Below are 23,537 nucleotides of genomic sequence, written 5' to 3'. Positions count from 1 at the left end.
TTAAATACGGAGAGTTCTTTTCGAAAAGACCTCCTCGGCAATTGCAACTTGTCTAGTTTATATGCGTAGCCAACTTCGTAAAAATGTTACTATCTAGAGGGGCGTTCCTAAATTAGCTTGAAACGGTAAAAACTCCCTAGGACAGAGGCAATGCTACTCGCGAACTTGGCAGCGCAAAAGAGATAAAAGACTGTTGACAGCAATGGGAGATAATATCGAAACGCACCCATGCTAGTCAGAGTTGTCACTTGCCAACCGATCGATTCTAGAGAATTTTTTATTGTCGGACAAAGTTTGTTTCAGGCTTCGAGAATGAATATGTCAGCCAATCGAAATTGACAAAGTTGAATCGTACGCGCTACGAGCATATCCTTCCTTTTCCACTCCTTAATCTTGATTTTCTGACACCTATTCTCGCAGCATGAAGTAAACGTTCGCTGACAAGACCAATCTCCCTAAAATCGATCGATTGACAAGTGACAGTCGACCATAACCTCTCTCGTAATAGGAATGGCCGGGTCACGGCGCCACTGCCATCCACTACGCATCGGTCACTCTGCCTACCATGCTAGTAACTTTTTCGCCCAGTTGGCTACGCGTGTAAACTAGACAAGTTTCAATTGTCGAGCAGGTCCTTCAAAGAGAACCTCTCGGTATAAACGTATGTCCACGTAACAGCGTTTATTCTGCTCTTTAAAAACTATAAATAAATGTGCCGGAAAAAAAAAAAAAAAATAGAACGATATAAAGAGAGAAAAAAAAACAGACAAAGGGTAGAGAGCCTCTAAATTGAGGGGCATTTATTATAGCTTCTTTGGGAGTCTTTAAGCTCGGCTGTGTTCCCACTAGCTTCGACAAATAGCGCCCTTTTAGGCACCCCACGGAGCTCATCGATGCGTTTATGTAATACATCATGACTGGTTGAAATAAATGCATGGTCGACTTATTTTTGTTTGACTTTATAGGTAGCAGATCGAACTTTAGCATAGTGGACGATGATTTATAACAGTTTGCATGATAAACGTGTATCGGGTGTAGAATATAGATTTCAACCCGCACGCACTTTACGTCTATAATATCTTATAGGTATACCTCATATATGCTTGACTTGTAAGACAGAAGATTGATTTATTATTTCCGAAAGAATCACGTTGTGCCTATCTTTCTTCAAATCATTGGCATTGCTCTGATTTATTGCTATTATATCACAGCTCTCTCTCTCTCTCTCTCTCTCTTGCTCGCTCTCTTCATGTCTCCAAATTCACGTTGGAGTTAATTTTAACGCATGTAATGAATATTAATATTGTCGTTCGCCTAAATATTCATTCCCACGATATCAGATATTCAATATTTCCTCCACCATCGGATGGTTAAGATCCTTGTCCACGAAAACATCTTCCGTCACCTTAAGATCCTCACGCTCTTGCTGTTTGCCATGGGCTTACAGTATAAGGGTCTGGTTTATGCGGGACTGAAGGTTGAACAATTCAAGCGGAGGATCCGTCCGCTGTATTAGCATGTGTTTGGCAAAGAAAAAAAAAAGAAAAATTTCCCATGCAGATACTCGTTTACACTTGTATTCCACATGCTCAGGAAATATCAGACGAATGAAAAAGTCCGTTACATACTGAGATTTCTACTGTTGCGATGATTTGATGCTAGTACGACAATGAGTTGATTCTAATGACCTGTTAATAAACAGAAAATTTATCATTAACAATTATAATCACGCTAAATAGTTACTTGTAACACATTTTCTTTCAATTCGAACGATAATTAAACTTTTACTGTAACGTACATACTGAAAAATTTTACGTAAAATCTTGTAACTATAACGAATAAAATTATGAACAATCATGGTTTTCTCGTGCGAAAATGTGATACTTAATGTTGAAAGTCCTTCAAGCATTTTTAATGCAAATTCTTTCATGCACGAATGCAGCTTTAGCGCCATTAAATTACCGCAGATAAGATTAAATTTCAAGATTATAATGTATATATTTAATATATATCCTCAGGCAAGAGGTCAAAGTTTAGTTACAAATCGATGTTGGATAATCTTGAAATAATTGTTGATAAAATCAGCGTACACTTTAACATTCCGCATCGTTAGTTTAAACGAAAATCCTAACGTTTACGTTCCCAACTCAGGATTTTTAAATTCTCAAGTAGTTTGATTGGCCAAAAATCGTGTCTAAAATGAATAAAAGGTATCAATTTTTTGCCATTCAAACTTCCTAATCAACAAATAAATAAACGATTCAACAGGATTAATGTTCCAGTTTCAATAGTTTTCGAAAATTGTATATCCGATCACGTTGTGCTCCATAATTCATTAATTCAAGAGCAGGGTTAGCGGGGCAAAAATCCGCGCACAGACTGGCACAGTAATATTGAATAATTGATTTCCCATTATCGCCACCGCTTTGGTAGGTCACATACTCACGGATTCATAGATTCCAGAGTCATAAGATCGTTCAATGTATGTAAGCATAAAATCCCCCCTCCTCACTTTTTCTAGTCGAAAGGTATGACAAGTTAAGTCGATAAAAAAAAAAAAAAAAAATCACTTCCGGTCTGGAGGGGACTTTGCATTTTTTATCCCGGACTTTTTTTCCCTCCAAATTACCAACCTTCGCCGTATTTACAAACAATACATTGTCAATTCGTATAACGGTAATTATTTTTGAAATAATAGAAAAAAATAAAATAAAAATATACCTGGGTGGAGATATTTCGGCGGGTCGGAAAACTGCCGACAAAAAATCGCAGAAAGCTATTAAAAACCTTCGAGACTGATCGACGAAGGTCCGTAAAGAAATTGTTTGCGGCAATCCGGTGAGGGATTATTTATTTAATCGTTCTATCTTGAAGAATTTTTGCAAATAACACTCAGCAGTTTTTCCAAGAACATCGGCCAAATTCGTGCCTTAATCCTAATCTCAAAGTCTCTTCGTATAATCTTGTCGATCAATCGAAATTGCATCGTCCAGCGGAAAATATTAATACACGATGTAGAAACTGGTTTTTCATAAAATTAGTTTACACATTTTCGATTACTTTCTTTGCACATAAAACGAGGCTTATTTCAACTGTTACGTATTCGTTCAAATACTTGTCTGACGGTATTTTTGCTTCTCGGACATTTTTCTAAACTCGCGACAAAAGAACTGAGAGGAATTTCATCGGATTAATTTACTAGGAAATTTCATAAAAATTACAATAATATGTGGTACAAATAACTATTTACTGCAATTACGTGTATATTTTTGTCAGTACTACATTTTATGGTTATAAGATAACGTCAAATCTGTTCCATAATTAGTTTGACAAATTTTTCTCGATCAAATAAGTTGTCAATAACATCAATTTATCGCTGCAACAAAATCGAATTACCGAAATAGCTACGATAAAATATAAAATTATATATATATAACAGTAACACATCCAGCAGATATAATAATCATACGTCAACTTTGGGGCAGAGAGAACGGCGAAGAGAGTGCAGGGCCATCAAGAGTGAGTCATTTGCATATATCAAAATTCCACCGAAACGTGATGGGAATTAATTCATTACCTTTGCTGCCAGTGTATACGCGTATTATAAACACATATATGTATTCGGTATATACAATGTAGTGTGTATGACGAGGGTGCCGGGAAATCTGACGATGAGACTAAATCCTGAATTCGTTGCAGTCCACGGGAAAATGTGCAAGCTTATGTGTAATCATTGCACAAACCTATATTTCTCTAAAAACTATGTCGTATATTCGCTATTTTAGGAGTTTTTTTTCGATGCATTAGAATTGAAGAAGAGAATCAGAAAAGGTTGATACAAAATTATTATTTTCCTCGGAAAATATTGGTCTTTGAGGAAAAAAAAAAAAAAAAAGGTAATTACAGCCTTCTTGAATTTTCCTCTTTAATTATTCAAGGGGAGCAATCAACGGATAAAGTTACGATATAATATTAGGTGTCTAAAAACGATAGAAACTTATAAAGCTCGTGTCGAATTGAACGGTTACAATTTGTGCGATAATTGGTATAATTTTTGGCTGTCAGTTTGGTGATTTATCGACAGTAATTTGTTGATGGATCTGAATTAAGTGCCGCAATTTTTATCGTATGTCGAAACGTATTCACGAAGTATGTACAACTGTGTACAAAAGTGTGAAAATTTGATGAGAAATTAGCTTAGCTCGATTCTTGTTCAACAATCGAATTGCATTTTATACGAAGAAATTCTGTTGAGACGAAAAATAAATCTTACGAACAGCTTGAACTTTTTTTTTCATCCTTAAGGTCGACGTCGTCGATGCACGTGTCGAATATAGATATTGATATTCATTTCCAAAATCGTAAATCTTTTCACTAGAATTTACCGTCGATATGAACGATTTACTAACCAATCAAAACTCAAATCGAAGAAGATTCCAATATCCAAATTTGGCAGCAAGATTTTCGAAGCTTTATTCAGCGGAGATGATTTTTTTGGTTTTTTCTTGGGTTCCGAGTTACCTGCGATTCTAAAGATATTTCATGATTCTGACGGAAAACTTGAGAAATCTTCATTTCGAAATATTTACCAAAGTCACATTTTTGGTTAGGAATCTTTGTTAACGATTTACTAATTGACAGTATTTGAACGAATCGATTTTGTCGAGACGTGGGGTTGGCGTAACGTACATTGTTGTGAAGTCGCTGAGTGTGTATGTTTGTATCTTTGCTCTTGTGTACGTGTAACATGTGTGCGTCAGATTATGTGTACGATTTGAATGACCTGAGAGACCGATCGGGTGAAAAGACGATTAGTGATCAGTACGAGCGTGAACGTCTAGCGATAAAGTCGAGCTATAACCAACATATCAATATTGTTATTGAGTTTATGGTTATTATAATTTATTCGGAATCCAGTGAAATTATTAGGAACTACGTGAAATGGTTCGACTTTGCAATCGGTTGTCACTTCGTCTTCGAGTTACTAGAGCCGCTCGATTTTTCGTTCATCTCGTAGGAATCTTGTTGCACCGAGAGAAATTTTTAGTTCCGGTTACCGATCGGTCCTTAACTATTTTTATTTTTTACCAAAATCGAAAAATATATAAAAAGTAGAGTAAACCTCAGAAACTGATTTTGCGTTGCAATAACCAAAAAAGTATCGACAATAGCGCAAAATGTTCAAACGATACTTGCTTTACTGAATTTTTCTAGTTGCTGTAACAAATGAAATTTCTCTCAGTGTAATTCTTGAAGTACCAATTGCGCATCATTTATTCAAGGTGCAGTCTTTTGCTTTCGTCCGGTCCACAATTAATTCTTTCCATACTTCAAGAGAATATGTATGTAATATTTATTTACTTTTGCTTTCAGGCAAACACACATCGAAAACTTCGACTATTGCTGAGATCGTATATTTTCTGCGAACATCCTGACTTGAAAACAACAAAACATGTGAGTGCATCCACTTTATCTATTACATGTAGAAACCAGAAAATGAAAGATATTAACCTACGATATTTTACCGAGGGTACAGCTTGGAAAGTCCAAAATCAATCCTGAATGAAAATTTTTGCATACACGTTACTTTTTCGAAAGTAGTTTTACATCGAGGCATTGTTCAAGTGAGTGAATCAGTCTTAAGGTTATAAGTGGTTGAAATTAATTGAATCTGCAGAATTAATTGGTGTTCAAGTTTCTAATTTGAATTTACTTTGATGATTGTAGGCATGAACTGATACGACGTAAAATGCAACTCGTTTCGATTAAATCTCGTTTAAATTCAATTAAGAAGTTTTTGTTCGTGTACTAAACACGTGACATAATTTTTATATTCTCCGTGTACGAATATACCGAGACATCGTATTGAAACTTGAAAATCAACCGCGCATGCGCGAGTTTTATCAGCTGTTCGTTGCAGGCTGGCCATCCCGAGTTTTCAGCTGTCAAACTGTTTCTGGCGACGATGTGGTTGATACGAATTTTCGAGGTTAGAATCTCAAATAATTGAGGTAGCGACTCGGAAAGGTTTGGGAAGCATTTGTTGTTATGTCGGAAAGTTGATTCTTCAAAGAACGGTCGGAATTCAATGCTTATGCTCTTTGAAAATTCAAACGTACACATTTTTCGTACGTTGGCCGGCCTGAATCGCAGACAAGAATATCGCTGCGTGAAGATTTCGCCGACCAATGAGATTTAATTATGTGGCGCATGCGCGGTTGATTTTCAAGTTTCAAGAGATCGTCCCGGTATGTGTAAACGATTATCTAAATCATTTATTCATCATCGCAAATTATCTAAATAAAGTATTTATTTATCTCCTTCTTTCTCGTCCGAAAATCACGCGAATATCGACGAATTCTCGCACGGCGATATCGGTGATGAAACGTAGCAAACCCTCTGCCGTTTATCAATGTAAATCGAACATCAATTCACCATTCGTTTAAAATTCGAATCCCTACGTGTAATCCCTTGGGGCGATCGTTTGCTACCCGACATTTTTCACAATATATAGACAATTCGAGAGACACGGTTAAATGACGAACGGATCGCGTCGTTTTCAAACCGAGCATTCCTCCATTCGCTTTAAGTGTGAACGGCGTATATAAAAACATCGATGTTCCGAAGATGCCCCTTAATTTCGGTTGTGATTAATGAAGCGACGATTAGTCAGGATCGTTTGAGTCGAAAATTACGAGTCGAGGAAAAACTTTGAGAAATTTTTTCTCGCTGTGTTATCGCCGCGGATCAAATTCCTGGAGATTTTTCTTCTTTCCGATGCTTTAGGTTTGAGATTGCGCTTAGAGGAATTTCAGTTCATTTTTGTTCTCATGTAGGATAAAGTTTTAGAGATTTTAGATATGCACTTCTTACGTCTTTTAGAGTAAATTTACCTCATCATATCCTCATTTAAATGTATCAGGGTGATGCAATTTGAATAGAGTCTAAAAAGCTGAAAATTCATTTCGCGCAAGGTTTCTTACTTAATATTTGCAGCATAGAATACGGGTTTTTCTGGTATGATCTGCTTGCAAATACCGACAAATTGCCATAAGATTTTTTCAATAGCTTCATTTTGAAAGAAAATGCATCATTTTTAAAAATCACGTCTAAAAACGAGTCGTTTTTCAATATAAAATTCAAGGTATCTCACTCTTGGTTGAGAATTCGGGCAGAATCCTGTGACACTGTATGAAAAATACTCTGAAAAAAACGACGTTTAAAAACTTCAGGTGAATCGGTTAGTAACTGTAGGAGAAACCTTGCGCGGAATTTTGAAGAATCAAAAGTGGAGAAAAATGTATTTAAATTTAAACTTTTTCGGATATTAAATTGGCCATATGCAACCTCATAAAAATTAAAGGTTTTTGACCCTAAAAAATTTACCCATTCAGAGGAGGGATGTTGGTGTATGAAAATGCCAAAAAAAAAAAAAACGAAAATTGATTTTTCGTACATAAATTTGTCCCTTGGTGTAATTTCTGCATCATATTATATACTGCATTTTGAAGTGAGAGATTAAAGTTGGAGAAATTTTTAGGACAGTATTGCTACAGATTCTCTATTACTATACATCCCGTGACGATATTTCTCATTAGTGAGGTTGATTCATTAGAGAAGATTACTAGTTCGAACTTCGCAAGCAATTCAATCTCCAATTGAAGATTAACCGAATGTTATACAACTTTCTTCAATCCTATGTCAATTTATGATATTATTAACTATGTCCGTGACGATTGGCTGAAAATTTTGATAGTCTTTGTTGAATGCATCGCAAAAAAAAGCATTATTGTTTCATTTTTAGTTTAGGCAACGGAGTTGCGAATTTTCCGACAATATTTGCATAGAATTTTTATTGTAACGGTAAATTTGAATCAGGGTGAAATTTTGTAATATTATCTAGACCTAAAACTAAACTTCTTTATGGTGCTATTCGAGGGAAAAAAAAAACTGTCGAAAATCCCAATTAATTAATAAACAACTCCTGCTTCGGGTCAAGTTTCGTTGCTTTTTATCACTAAGGTAAATGTACCAATTATTGATACGTTAATTAGACCCAATTACCGACCCTTCCATTGTCCAAAATTATAAATTTACGACACAAATTGTCAATTTCTCGATGACTAAAACGAATTGCCAGAGGGTTAGGGACCCGTTTTTGATAAAAAATCAGTGCACTCTAATCGCATGACAGGGTACATTATATACCTCTACAAATACCTCAACGAACTCCTTTACTCTGCCAATGGCCAAATTTAGCTCGAATCGTCTCTGAATCGATTTTCACGATCACTCGAAGCGCTTCCATATCGCGTAATAGCAGCAGCCCTCCTTGACTTACTGTGAAAGCACAACATATAGAGAAGCTCTGTATATCTCGATATGCACCCTATCTCCGCAATATTGGCCCCACTTGGAATCCACGACACGAACATGTAGGTACATATTGATCGCGGAAGCGCCGCAGCGGCGGAAATCTGGCGGTGTTCGGAAGCAGAAACAAACAAACAAACAAAAAAAAAAAAAATGTAATTCGACTCAGGGATCATTCATAAATCATATATCCCTAGACACAAGTACAATAATCAAGGTTGCTTCTGAAGGTACCTCCTATAATACACTGAGAGAAATTTTTAGTTCCGGTTACCGTTCAATCTTTAACTATTTTCATTTTTTTACCGCAATCGAAAAATATAGTTCTAGGTAGAAAATGAAAATTAGTTTTCTAGCCGTTACCGGAAAGTCTAGTATCCGTTACTATTCTTTCTCGTTACGATCACTGTTACTATATATTTTCTTGCAACTGTTGCGAAAATTTAATGCTTGTGCTAGAATAAATTGACGTTAAAGCCTTGTTTAACTAAAAAAGTGTAGTAAACCTCACAAACTGATTTTGAATTCCAATAATATTCAAACAGTTTTTTCAACCATACCTGTTTTACTGAATTTTTCTAGTTACTGTAACAAATGAAATTTTTCTCAGTGTAGGGTGCCTTTCGTTTCGTAGGAAAGTTTCTATTTTATCCGATATAATAGCTGGAATATTTGCTTCACGTGTCGAAAAAGAAGTCCCGAAGGGAGGATATCTTGAATTCAATTTTTAAGGGAAACTCTCGGGACGCGAAGTTTTAAATTACACGGAGAGGGTGTAATTTTTGTTCTATCAAATTGTTACCACTCAGGCGAAACCAACCCTAGTCACTTACATCTATGAAAACTTCCACATTACTTACACGGGTTTATCCAGACCCCAGCTAACTTTGAAACGTTATTACTCTACACAACATTACGTTACTCACATTTACGACTCGAAGAAAATTCTGAGGCCAAAATTGAACTATTCAGGAAGAGACTCTGATCTTAGTTTTTGCAAAAAAATATTGAGGATGTCGAAGAAATTATTGAAGCTAAAAAAGTAACACAATATGCAATATAGGTATACACGGGATCCCTGAAACCCGAACGTTTTTTCAACCATGCTTCGTTTTACTTGCACAAAAAACCCCGATTCAAGCACGCTGACTTTAAAATTGTACGATAAAGTCGATTCTGGTCAGTAAAGTGATTCCGGGTCAGTGACTAGGGTTAATGATACGGACTTAACCCTGGAAGCTTTTCGCAGAGAATAGAATTCCTTAAAAAATTCGCCACGGTGACAGTTCGAAAGTTATAATCTTCGAAAGTCAAACTTATGGAAATAAGAATTTTTAATCATCAACTTTAGTGGCTGAACTATCGACTCTATGACAAAACTTGATGCCACAAAATTGGAGACAATTGAATCATCTGTTAAAATGTCCATAGAGCAACGTTTGTAGCTTTAACGATTCGGAGGTTGAAAGTCTTGAAGGTCAAGTTTATGAGAAAATTCGTCTTTAAATGGTTTCAGTGGCTAAACCATTGACTTTGCAAGAAAAATTTGCATGACGAAATATCAGGCAATTCAATTTTCTGCAAAAATCTCCTAGAAGCAATGTTCGTAGGTTCGAGGGTTCTCAAGTTATCAGTCTTGAAGATAAATTCAATGTGAGAATTCGTCTTCAAACGTCTTTGGTAGCTGAGTGATAAACTTTGGAGTGAAGATTGAAATAAAATTTTATCTACAGCGTTCAATTCTCTAAAAAATTCTACCAATATCAAGTTCGTATGTAGTTAAATACGCCGTCGTATCGATTGATGCATTGCGGGCATCGTTCCGCCCAGTTTCGGACTGATTCAATGCTTCTTCGTCATCTTATTTCCGAGTTGAAATTACCCCGGATCAACCGGATAATCAATTTGGTCCTGATCAGGTTTACGCAAGGCGTAACGCACTGAGTCGTCCGGGTCTCCGGGCTGCGTTAGGACGATTGCTGTTTCCGCGATGAAAGGAATACACCGAACCAATCACGAAAACCAACAAACCCTTATCTCAACGGTAAAATCGTTTCCTGATCCGCATACAGAGATTCGGAACGTCTTATTTCAGAAGGTTCTTTTAATCCCAATCCATCCACATATGATGCTTCACACGCGTAACGTACTTATATACGGTTTAATATCAGAAAGATATTATTTTTAGTCAGAACGATATTAATGTTGCTTAAAACAGTTACATGAAACATGCGATGTTTCGTTGTTGCTCTATCGTGAGTTAATTTATTGTTAAAAACCTCAGAAACTTATTTTGAAAAGGATAATTTCAAATACTGTAGCTTGGACTTGATAAACGTTTTTATTTTCAACGGATTTATTTCATTTTCGATAAAATCAACGATTATTTCATGTAAAAATCACTTCATTTCGGACTATATTAGATGATTGTTGATATTTTTTTAATCCTAATAGTTACAAGAAAAAGTTTCTTCGGATTAAATATTATAAGGTTTAGTCGAAAGTTTACCAAATCATGGATAAATTATGTGATAAAACAATCTGAAGTGATTCATTATTTTTGAATTCATTTTGTGAGTCTTTGCTGTCAGTACAGTTTTGTCAACAATGTTTTCAAATTCTCTTTCGCGCTGAATCTGAGGGTGGAAAATATCGTTTGAAACACGTAAATATACCAACGTTTAATATTGCACTGTATGACGAGCTAATTCGCATTCAGGATTCTGTTTGATTATTGACTAACGGATCGGGAGTTCTGCTGAAATTAAATACATATACATAAGATGGCGTGTGTGCGATACTAGGAGACAGGCATGAGGAAATTAGGATCACGAGAATGTACAATAAAGATTTGGCGCAAGTAAAACGGTGATACAAATGATGTAGTTAAATGTTTTCGGATTGGATAATATTTCTGCGTCAACGTTACGCTTGAAACAACCTTGATAATCAAAAATTGAAACAAATCGACAGTAAAAGGTCTGTTGAATCGATTTTTCACCCTTCGATTCTATGGAGCGATAAGAAATCGTTGATTGCTGAAATTTGAGCTGATGAAACATTCACGTGATAAAAATTTCCGAGTGGAAACTACGGATTGTTTTACAGAGATTATCCAAAAAAAAAAAGGTCGTTCATGATTGCAGGACCTTATTTGGATCTTTTAAATATAATGACGATCGAGTTTTCAGCTTTGAAACAGCTGAAACGAATATCGAGGTTATGTTACCTCTGACGAAAGCATGCGAAGATACTATCCAGTCAGAAAACATTGACTTGTATCACGCCCATCACCCTTCTGCTGTGACAAAAGTGATGAAATTTTGGAATACGGCTCCTGAGGAATAGAAATTATATTAGGAAGAGATCCGCTCGGTACTTTTCAAAGTATTTATATACCAAATATTACATTCCACGAAATATAAAAGTTTCGGCAAGTAAAACTTTCCATGCAGGTATCATACTCGAAGTTAACGTACCTCTTGCTCAGTTTCACTGCGGTTCGTCCCAAGTTAGCAAGTCGAGTCTCGTTCGCCTCTTAACTTATCCATATCAGGCTTCGCAGCTGCGAGGTGTAGAAAAAGCTCCGGTGCCCGGGTTCTTTTTTCCGAACTTTAATAGCTGAAATATAGCCCGTATTAACGTCGTGACGATTAAAAAATGACGCAAAAAATCGTGCCAAACGGGTATACAGGGTGCTTCCGAGTAAACGCTGCAGTGTGTTGGGTTGCCTACCACTAAGGGGCAGAAATGTCGGCAAGGTAGTTGGGTAACGACAGTAACGCCATCCGACGGACAATCGGACTGCACTGTATTCCTAAAATAATCAGAATGTAAATTTATCTATTAATAATCTATTTTACTTTATTTAATATATTTTTTTTTATATTATAATATTATTTAACCATTCAATGAATTTACTTGAATTTTTTTGGAATTCTTCACTGCGCCATTCTTCACAAATTAACACGAATGACAGTTTCAACGTGACTGTATAAGTTGGCCAAAAGTGATGAACTCTTTTTAAGACAGACCTACTGACTCATCGGCAAGTAGCGATTTTAAAGTCCTTGCGAATGAGCTGGAACTGCCAGGACTGCCAATTTGCGTGCAGCTCACTAGCGATGCCTTTAAACGCGCTACTTACCGGTAACTCCGTAGGTCTGTATTACCGATATTTGTTCTCCTTAGTGCTAGGCAACCCAACACACCGCAGCGTTTACTCGGAAACACCCTGTATAAGGTGTTTGATCTTCTTCTGCGCTGACTTGCACAGCTTGATCCGGGTCAATACGTCACCGCATTTGCCATCAATCAATGATATCCAATTACAAGAGTATAGAGTATTACACGTCTCGACGAAATCATTGTTACCTCAAATTGAGCCGGAATCAGTTTCACTGCAAACTGTGAAATCATGTAGCATTTCAATGGTATAAGTCATGTGGAAACTGGAGCTCAAAGAGCGGGTCGGGCATCACATAGAATAACATGAAACACGTGTGATGCTAGTGCTTCAAATGATCCATTTGGTTGACGAATGTGCAACGGAATTTCGAATTTCTTCCTTTTTTTTTTTTCAAAATGCGGATTGAAGGATGATTTGCAAATTTGCGAATAAAAATTACCTATTCGACCCATTAAGATGAAATTTTTAGATACGTTTCTGAGGATCCGCGACACTATATCATCCGAAATGTACGACGTGCAACAGTTGTTAACTGTAATAGAAGGGTTCATCGCATGCTTCCAATTCACCGTGATTCAATTCGTTAAATCAGTTAGATGTTTGAATTCTGGAGAACAAAGATTTCTCTCGTCAAGTTTCATGACTTCGTTTTCGTTATACAACCCTCTTGGAATTAGTAATCTCGTTACGTTGATCTCTGACAAAATCCTCGAGGCTTCGGTACCCCCGATACAAGGTTCATTAATGACCTCAATTTTTGTCGTCCAAAAACTGACACTTTCAGTTATCAAAATTGTAACAAGAGAGAAGCGTTCGCCACTTAGGGTTTCAATTTTGCAACGCTAATTGAGCAGCGTTCGCAGAAAATTTGTTTCTCAGCTCGTTACGCTTTGCTGGTTTTATGCCTCTTGAATTTCAGATACAGGAACGTTGGTAACAAGAGCGATTCATTAAAACAAAAATAATATATTACGGCTCTATGTCGCTAGCACTTTGCATATTTTATAACATCCAATTTATTTATATATCTTGTACGATCATTTTCAACGTTCTAATTACAAGAACTTTTCTGAAATTGTTGATATCTTGTCTTGTACCGTTCGAATTTAATAAGAATTGTTTTTATTTCATACTTGAGACGTTATTTCATTCCTGTTCACCTCAACTTTTGTTTGAATATCAATATTGCCGTAGATTTTCCAAACGGTTTTATTTCTCTTATCCAAAGTGTTTCGTCTCAAAGAGAATCAATTGACACAAAGATTCCCAGATTCAAAACAAAGTACACACAACGAATTTATACCTGTGTAAGTATCATCCTTTTATCTCTCAAGTATACATGTATACATGTATAGAAATGTGTATTTAATATCTCTGTTGCCCCAAGGAACTTTTCCCTAATGCAAATATTCCCTTCCGCTCTCTATTATACTCTACTCGTATTTCTCGCAAGCATAAGTTCTATGCTGTAAGAGTCTTATGCACACTTGAACACAGCAGCTGGGAACCAGGCCATGTCATTCGCAGGCACACACAGAGTATTATATGTATGTAAAAGCTCTAAGGTATCAAGTTGGGTGCAAGGTGCAAGATACTCGTAGGAACTTTATGGGATGTTACACTTGTAGCGAACATTTTGCACGAGAGTGTAACTCGCAGCTTTTACGGATCTGATATGAGCACGATTGGACCGTCCTTTTTCCAAACAATCATGTTTCATTCGGCGACTCTCTTTCTTTACCCCGTATTACCCCAAACTTGAAACACGTTTCCTGGTTCGCTCTTTGGTGTTCGTTACGTGAGACAGACTCGTCTTGGGGCCCATTTAAGAGGTCCCTAATAATTTCAACACCTAGGCTCAAACTTTCCACTTACCTTTAGCAACGGCTTTGCTGCCTGCTGGTTTGAACGATCTGACCACTAAATTTTCATGTGGGTATATCAAAAACTTCTTAAAAATTCTGAAAAAAGTGAGTTTATACATCATTTATCAAATTAACTTGATGATATAGTTCGAATGATGCTACCGATGTAGGCAGAGTTTAATTCAGTGGAAGACTATTGGAAATCAATAATTAACAAATATAACTTGAAGCAAACGACAATTCTTTTCATGCTTGTATTTTTTCTCTTTAATTTTTCGGTTGGACCATATCCTTTTGGATTCACTCAACCGGCATTAGTAGGTACATTCAACACTGTCCTTTATAACTTCGAAGCTCCAACAAACTGCTTCGTTTTATATGTAAATAACTTCGAAACATGACAAACTTTTCGTACGCATGAAACGAACCACTTCATATAATGTATCTGCGCATAATTCGATAACGTGGTTGGATATTTATAAGGTAATGACGTCTCAGTGAAACGAGGTTATCAACATCCATGTATATTACTTCGATGTGTCTCGAATTTTTGTCATCGAGTAAAAGCGGCAAGAAGATGATACGCGAGAGTTTTTTTTTTTTTTCTTATTTCTTTTTTTTTTTCCAACAAGTAAAATATAACACGCGAGTAAATGGTACACAGCTACCAAGCCGTTCGCAAAAAGTTTTTCAATATAACGGGACTTTCTAAAGCTCTGAGTTTAATAAGGTTCTCTATTATTATCAAGCGAAGGGAAGAGGCAAAAGCTAGGGCGTCGTTGTCAAGTTTTTGGTACAAAAAGAGGGGGATTTCAATGAAGCTTGTTACGTCACGATGAGACTAAAATTTTCCTGTTCCGATTTTGGAATTCGTTTCCGGAAATAACCGCGAGATGGCGCCTCGGTTTTACTGAATAAAAATTTCGTGGATTTTGACGATCGCAATTTTTGTAGGTGAATCAAAATTTCTGGGCAATAATTTCAAGGTAGGCTATCGGTATTGGAAAATGTCCTCGTGATCTCAGAGCCTGGTTGTCGGCGCCATTTTATCGCCACTCTAACATAAGTTTTTTATTCTAATGGAGGGAAATCGTCATTTTTAAGGTTTTGAATTACTCATGCCACATAAATTAATTAAACGCAATCAATAACATACCTGTTTTATTATCCACACGCGAAAAAATACGGTCAACGATCACCTTCGAGCCCGGTTGCATTAGTTTGATGTTTTTCCACCAGACGACGCATTGCAAAGTGACAATCCCAATAACTCGACGTTTTCTCGTACGCAGACGCGCCGAGGCTGCTTAACTTGAAACACAAATACCAAGGTTTGAGATAAGCACGAGAGTAACGCAGGTGACGCTTTCTGATAAATTGGTTCATTTAAGCCAAATTCATAACCATCATTCAGAGCGGCGCGGCTTCATAAAAATAATAAAACAAAATAAATAAGTAAGTTTAAAAAAGCCGAAGCAACGACGGCTGCAATTTTCTAAATTATTTATTTAATATACACCAGTGAATAAAATTATTTCAAGGAGATCCTTTCGCCAGAAATCGATGCTTTTTATTTATTCAATTCGGACATTCACATTTGAGTTTTTGTCAAATCTAATACATATATTCGTAAGTTACGAAGATTTCGTTGATAATACAAAAATGTAGAAAACAATGAAATTATAAGATTTAGCTTACAGATGCTTTGTTTCAAATCGCTTCAAAATGTTTAAAAACATTGTAGATAATCAGTTCGATACAATTCTTGGATCGTTTATACAGAAAACTATTTCCTATGCAAATTTACCGAAACACTTTTATTTGCATCATATCGGAATAGTTCAATATTTAACATTACAAAATCGCACCGATATTGTTTATCATCGACAAATGACAATATCGAATTCATTACTGACAAAAAAAAAAAAATCGGTTTCAATGATACGTTATATCTTTCCTTTGTAATCCTATTGTTTTCTGCTCTTTGCCGAGATATTCGGTGTAGCTTAGAAATATAATAACTTGACCAATATACTCAATACACGACTATCTAGTTATAAAATTACTAAAAATGATAAATTTTTCACCGTCTAGTCTACAAAATAAAAAAAAAAAAAAAGAAAATAAGAAAGAAAATTGATGATTATTACGTTACAGATAATTGGTAAAAACTCGAAGATGGCGGTTAATTTTTATACTACAATATATGTTCACTTAAAACGCAGGCGGTGGCGACGTCTGAGCCGGAATTTTATTCGCCGTTGGAAAGCCTCCCTCAGAATTAATCCCCATTGGTCTTGGGCGTGGGAATGTATGGGGTGACGGGCGGGGTGCTTTTTCTTTTCAAGCTTCTTCTGCAGGCTCTGTCGCAAGAACTGATGCTGCTTTTTGTCAGCTTTCCAGCCCTACCGGTATACCGCCACTCACCGGGTACTAAGTTATAAATGACTTAGTGACTAGGCAATCTGCGTAATATACGGACTCTCTTGACTATGCGTACATCAAGATTCCCAGCCAAGAATTCGTAGCCAAGAATGAATTACCGGATGCCTGTCATCACATGTGATATACACCGAACCACTGACTATTTTCTAATGGAATTCACCTAGCCTTGAGTTCTCGTTAAAAAAAAAAACACAAGAAAAAAACAAAACAGAGAAAAGAAAATTTTACAAGAAATCAGATCGTTCCGTTGTACCGAAATAATATCGAACAGTGACGGTTGATTTATCGAACACACAATTCGCTCATCTTCTGCTCCTTCTTGTTGATCCTCACGGTGATTCTCCTCTTCCGAGATTCTCTATATCTCCCGAACGGTTTGACGTATCAACTCAAAACTTCGGCTGTACTTTCTTGCCATCCGTGTCTCCTCACCTAGTAATTTTTTCCGAAATCCGAAGTCACCGAGAAATTTTCTCGGCGATTATCGGCGCGAAGCGATGTAATTCAACTCGTGAAATTTCCGTCAGCGGCGCTGCAGTCGCTACTGAATTGCAGACGGTCATTTGACCGGGCGCTTCTTCACGCGCCAACGCATCGTTGCAGTCGGTACAAGTGAGCTAATAAATCATGACGACTTTGCGAAATCGTTTCCCCGTAGGAATGGTATTCACAGTACTGTAAAGGTACAGAAAGCCCTTTGATCATTCGGTGTTGATGAAAAATGCAGAAGGTGGACGGCCCAATTACCGCCTCACATTTTCACTGGGACCATACACGAAACCCGTGCAGCGCTTTCACTAAACTCGAGTTTTTAAATTCACCGCAGACCTCACTCGAGTCCCGACTCTACTTACGTGGGAATTACCTATACACAGAATTGCGAAATAACTACGGAAATGTTACCTTCAACGCCATGTCAAAGCTGTGCATTAGCCACTCCTATATGTTCTCGTAAATTCGTTGCACTGCAGGAAATTGGCACCTGTAACTTAACTGGTAAAGAGCTCCAGAGTGTTTTCATTCATCATCTGCGACTGCGGAATTTATACAATATCATCAGATACATTCGAAAATGATATTAGTCAATTATCTACATTTAATAAGTAGCACGGAAGAGCTTTGAAGAAAATAGGGTTGTTAGAGCATCGAGGCGCTATCCAGAAACCGCGAGAATGAGACTTCCGACACTGTTGTACGAGGTTAGTAAATGGCAACATCCTGCACCTTGTAGAACTTTGAAAAGATAAGAATGAATGGCGGTCGCATTTCCTGCAGTTACACCACCTTTTTTAATTAAAAAAGTTGCTATAACTCCCCAGTTTCTGCGCAGTAGATATGTCGCTGTTTTTTCAATTATATATATGAAATGAAAGGACATTCTTACCTGCGGGTTATCGATTTTTAAAAAAAAAATAATTAAGAATGAAATAAAAGTCAATACCATACCGAGAGAAATTTCTAATTCAAATGGTTATTTTAGAAGTTTCGAAAAATATACACTTCTACGTACAAAATGAGAATGATTTTCTTTTCTTTTTCTTTTTTTTTTTTTTTTTTTTTTTATTACGGTCATTCGTATTATACTTTCTTGGTACTTTTGCGACGATTCGAAGGTGGTGGTAGATTAAATTTACGTAGATACCTTATTTTGCTACAAAAAAGAAAAAGAAAAAGAAAAAGAATATAGCGAAGCATAAGTAAAGAGATTTAATGTTGAAGGTGGGGAGTGAAAAAGTAAATCGATACGAAATTCGAAGTGTCGTCCTTGATCAAACCGGCAAATCCTAGGGAGCTTAGGCAAATGAGCAAATATCTGTTTGCCCCTCTGATCCTAGGGTTGTTGGAGCAATATATGTTGTAGGTACATAACCCCGTGGCTTTGACGCTGCCGATAAATTGAAGGGACTAGTCGGTGACTATTTGCCTTTTTTACGTGCTATTTTAGTGACGTGTAAATATACAGGCTGGAATTTTTCAATCATCTCACACGAATGTCTCGAAAATTAGAAGGGATAGAAGAAAACGTTTCATAAAAAACCTGGAGGATTTTGAGATTGGAAGATAATGCTGGTACGAGTTGATTTGCAAATTCCGCCACTTTAGAGATTTGTTTTTTTTTTTTTAGTACTTTGTGATTTCAGATTTAAATATTTATAGTCTCATATAATTTATATTTCATGTAGTATCGGTGCAGCGAAATTAATTAACATTGATTAAAATCCGGATATTGACCGTTATTATTCAGAGTGCGAATAACAGGCACCGGTTAATTCCGCACACGCTTTAGCGGATTATTCCTACATTCGAACCGCGTTACCTGATAAAGAATAAAAATAAAATATACTAGCGTTTATACAGTTTCGAGGGTATCGGGGAAACTTCGCGGAACGTCTCGCGTCGAGTTCGCAAATTGAAAATATAATAGGAATACACGAAAGAAGAAAAAAGAGTAACGACGGCACTCGGACTCTTTACATTTTTATTTATATTCCATCAACGTTTTTATCTGCGGGTATTTCATAGTATCTATGGTCTGATCTCATCCATTCAAAGCAGAGTTTTATATTTATCGTCGTCACGGAACGAGAGATAAGTTTGGGACAAAAATACGATTGCATCGAGTTTTTGTGTTTTCAAATGTAGGCATAAATCGAGTTTAATTTAGTCGAAAGGATATCACTTCGAACTCGGAGAATAGTTTGAAATTTTTTAATTTCAACTGAAACTTTATTGCCACTAACTTGGAAGATGTTTCATTGTATTGGAATAACTTTTTGAGAGAAAAAGAAAATTTGGTTTATTTTCGTTGATTTGTCATGGCTTATAGTTAATTTTTGTCGCAATTGAATTCTCTGCAAACTGCCAAAGCCGGATTTTCCATCGAGCTTCTCATTTGATCAGGAAAACGTGATAAGTGATATAATTTTAGGTTAAGAACCGTTGAGTTAAAAAAATTCTAATTATTATAAAATACGTAATTTATCAGTATGACAAACATTGTTTATCTAACGATTTCTTGAGAATTTAATCAAGAACAAAATTGAGGCTTGATTTAATAAAAATTATTCGAACGATATGATTTTTACGCTAACACGGAAAATAAATCAGTAAAATTCATAGTTTGCAAATTTTTTAAACAAGATCCAAGAGACGTTGTGTCAAATAATTTCAACTGGGACCTTTAACATTCTAGTTTTATTATTTTTGGACTTTGTCTCTAAAGCTTCGTTCGCATTTCATGCCATGGGTTCTTAATTAACCCCAACCTTTACGATCTCCAAAATTTTACTCATGGGACTTGAGATATTATTATTTCACTTTCAACAGCGAAGAATCAACGAGCGGAGAACATTCGAACTATACATAAAAGAGATCAAATATTATATATATATCGTAACGTTTCCGAGGGGAATGCACTTTTTTCTCTGTTTATAGCTTGGGCGTCAGTTTGAAAGATGCTCTGACATTCTGACAGCCGGTTTCTTGCAGACTTCCGTTTTCCGTCAGTCAGCTGGCAGGGAGATTATATAATCGCGTTAGAAGCGGAAAGAGGCGACGCCACGCATTGAGAGACATAAACGAACGGACACACCGAGAGAAATTTTTATTTCCGGTTACCGCTTAGTCCTCAACCATTTTCATTTTTTACCACAATCGAAAATTTATTTAATATTCGAACAGTTTTTTCAACGATACCTGTTTTACCGAATTTTTCTACATACTGTAACAATTGAAATTTTTCTCAGTGCACATTTGCAGGTAAAAATTTAAGTGACCGACGGAATTTACTTGGTAGGAATACAAAACTCGATGCGAATGATTGGCGTAAAGAATTTCAATCAGAATCAGAATCGAATCAAAAAATCCCAACAAAAATACCTTCATTCATACCATTCCGTTTCTAGTGAGTTTTCATAAAGTATATAAGTTATCAAACGTGGAGAATTCACACAATTGTTTATGTCCCTCGAATGCTATTACTGCTTTAAAGCTGTACGCAATAGCTGCAGGATTTACTCGGATAGTTACTTAAAAGTTTACTCAGTTGCGTTGGCTCGTGCCTAGAGTGTTTAATTAACTCTTGAAATAAGTAAGTACCAACTTTAACATCCTTTTACATCAAGTCCTGCATTCGAGAACTACGAAAGCTTCTTACTATGTGCTGAAAACGTTACAGAGATGATTTTACCGTGTCTGTAAAAATTATTCACAAGTATTTTTTCTGCGTTAAAGTAATTTTTGTCGCACTTCATGGATAGTGGTTATATAATCCTTTCATTTTTTTTTACATACGTGAGCTTTTGGGGTCACTGATTACGAATCTGAACTCGAGATTCGAAAATTCAATATGGCGGATCCAATATAGCGAACAAGCAAAAACAAAAGGAAAAATTTGGAAAAAATGCTGTGAATTTTTTTTGGTGTGAATTGAGTTGGTCTAAAAATTGGCATTCGAATTTTAATGGCAGATTAGTCAGATAATGGTTTTTTTTTCGTGGAAAAGTAGGAATTCCGACCATTTGTTAACGCATGATATTTTCGTAATAAATAAATGAATAAATAAATTTCACGTTTTTTGCAGGCTTAGAAATATCTTAGGAACCGTGTGGAAACAAGAATCTCGGCGGTTGTTATCAAAAAAATAGTTTAATAATAAAAAGCTGTATGAAAAACAAAGACGGAACGCTGAGCGTCCCAGTCCGAATTAAAGGGTTAATTGAAACGTTATCAATTCGGGTGATCAAAATCTTACTGTCAGATAATAATGACGCGGTTTTAATTGCGCTGGATTCTCTCATGCATTTCATCGCCCTAATTGAAACAAATAATTCATACGATGGCTCCTTGGATCTTGGAATAAATCAGCTTCTCACGAAGCCACGGGGTCCTGGCTGACCTCCATGGCCTCAGCCAGGACCAAACCGGATGCTAAAATCGATCCGCAACCGGCTTACATACACCCGAAGCTTGCAGTCTCACTGTCTGGCACATTTCGTTCCAATTCCCTTCAAGCCGTCTGCTTGGAACGTCTGTTTTGTTTATTGTCTTGTGAAACTCTTAGGATCCGTCCCCATTTTCCTTGGTTCATACAAAACCAGAATACCATCAGTGACTTTGAATACCGTAGACGACGTTGCTTTCAATCAGGCTCAATTATTCCTGGTGATCATTTCGTGAAAGTGTATTTCTACAAAACTTGTTGAAACGGAAAGTGTTATAATTTGGTAGCTTGTAAAATCGAGCCAAGTCCAAGGAGAGGGACGCCGGCTTTTCGCAATTAGGAGATTTTCTGAGGACTCTTGGGCATCGGGTCGATACGAAAGTGCCACTTCATGAGACGTTTCGCGATACGTTGACACGTTCAGTAAATATGAAACCAGACAGAGTGCAAGTGCCAGTTTGTGTTACCATCCAACTTTCATCGACCCTGTTGGACCCTAAATGCGAGGCCAAATTGGCAGTGGCGATTTTCATTCCGGGCTTAATTCCTGCTACGGCATCTCAACCACGCAAACCTTGTCCCACGCATACGGTGTGTTTGGTTTTAAATGAAACTTCGTTATTACACCACTCGTCACTTCTTATCACATCACGCGTTTGTTTCCACGATATAATCCGTTCTCGCACTTGATAGGATTCACGTCTTCGTGTCTGGACTGACTAGGAAGATATCTCAAGTCGATCTCTCCGACTTCGTTTCTTTTGTAATATGTTATAGTAGACTAAAAACTCGGTGACGCGTATTTTCTTTATCTGCTATTAAACAACGCTTTAAGGGGGTGAAACCACCCTCACCCATGTAGGGAAACACACCGAGAAAAATTTTATTTTTTCTACAAACATTTTTTCAGTGCAGTTCCCGTTGTATAAAAAATTTGACGGTACATTTACCAGGCAAATACTGTGGGTACAAATGCTGTTGGATTGATCGATCAATCGGCAGCTTAGATTAATCGTTTCATCGACGAATAGATTAGTCGCAGAGTACCAGTGGATACCAAGGCAATGTTATTATTATAATGACCACTGCATATCTTTAAATTAGTTCATGGAAATAATCAATTTAACTCTCAAATTTAGATGTCTGATTCTTATCGCAAATTCTTTACATCCAATTTATCTTCAACTTGGGAAAAGTGTAACTTGCGATATTGTTGAAGATACCGATTCCAGGACGTGAACCTGCCTATTCTGCACCCTGGGGATTTCAATGATCTTCGCGGTGTATCGTCAGACTCATAAAGTCATTCCGAACTCCATTCGATAGTTGGAAACTCAGAATTAGTTGTCCATCGCGTGTCGATGGGATATGTTACAAGTTTGATGGGATATTTCAGATGGATGTTATTCCAGCGAAGAGAAAAGTTGGACGAATACTCTAACAAGTGTAGATCAAAATGAATAAATATCGAAGTGTGTCTCTTTAGGTAACATTTTTTCACTCACCGGCTTCGAGTCTGCGATTTTTGTCCTTCTTCTTCTCTTTCTTCTTCTTCTTCTTCTTCTTCTTCTTCTTCCGAGCTTCTTTTATACAGTTGAAAATGAGAATGTATTACAAGTGTTTGGTAATTTACAAGCTCGAGGGTGGAAAGTCGTCTGCTAGTGCTATGTGTGTGTGTAGGTGGTAAGAAAACCGGGAAAAGTAAGAGATATGGAGTGAAAAA

At 36.7% G+C, this 23,537-nt stretch overlaps 1 protein-coding gene across 2 annotated transcripts in view; it reads left to right on the top strand.

Annotated features, from left to right (window-relative positions):
- Positions 1-23,537, top strand: part of LOC124187151 — an 86,145-nt gene that overhangs the window by 5,066 nt on the left and 57,542 nt on the right. Inside the window, exon 3 of one of the 2 annotated variants that reach the window (XR_006871778.1) lies at positions 5,374-5,454. The gene's annotated coding sequence lies outside the window, so the exon portion shown is untranslated. Of the gene's footprint in view, positions 1-5,373; positions 5,455-23,537 lie in introns of those variants that run through there. The other variant, XM_046579445.1, reaches the window with a different exon arrangement.

This window comes from Neodiprion fabricii, chromosome 7, assembly GCF_021155785.1.
Source record: "Neodiprion fabricii isolate iyNeoFabr1 chromosome 7, iyNeoFabr1.1, whole genome shotgun sequence".
In the NCBI taxonomy this organism is placed as follows: Eukaryota; Metazoa; Arthropoda; class Insecta; order Hymenoptera; family Diprionidae; genus Neodiprion; species Neodiprion fabricii.
The sequence above is the reverse complement of the archived record's forward strand: the minus strand, read 5'-3'. Positions and strand labels throughout refer to the sequence as shown.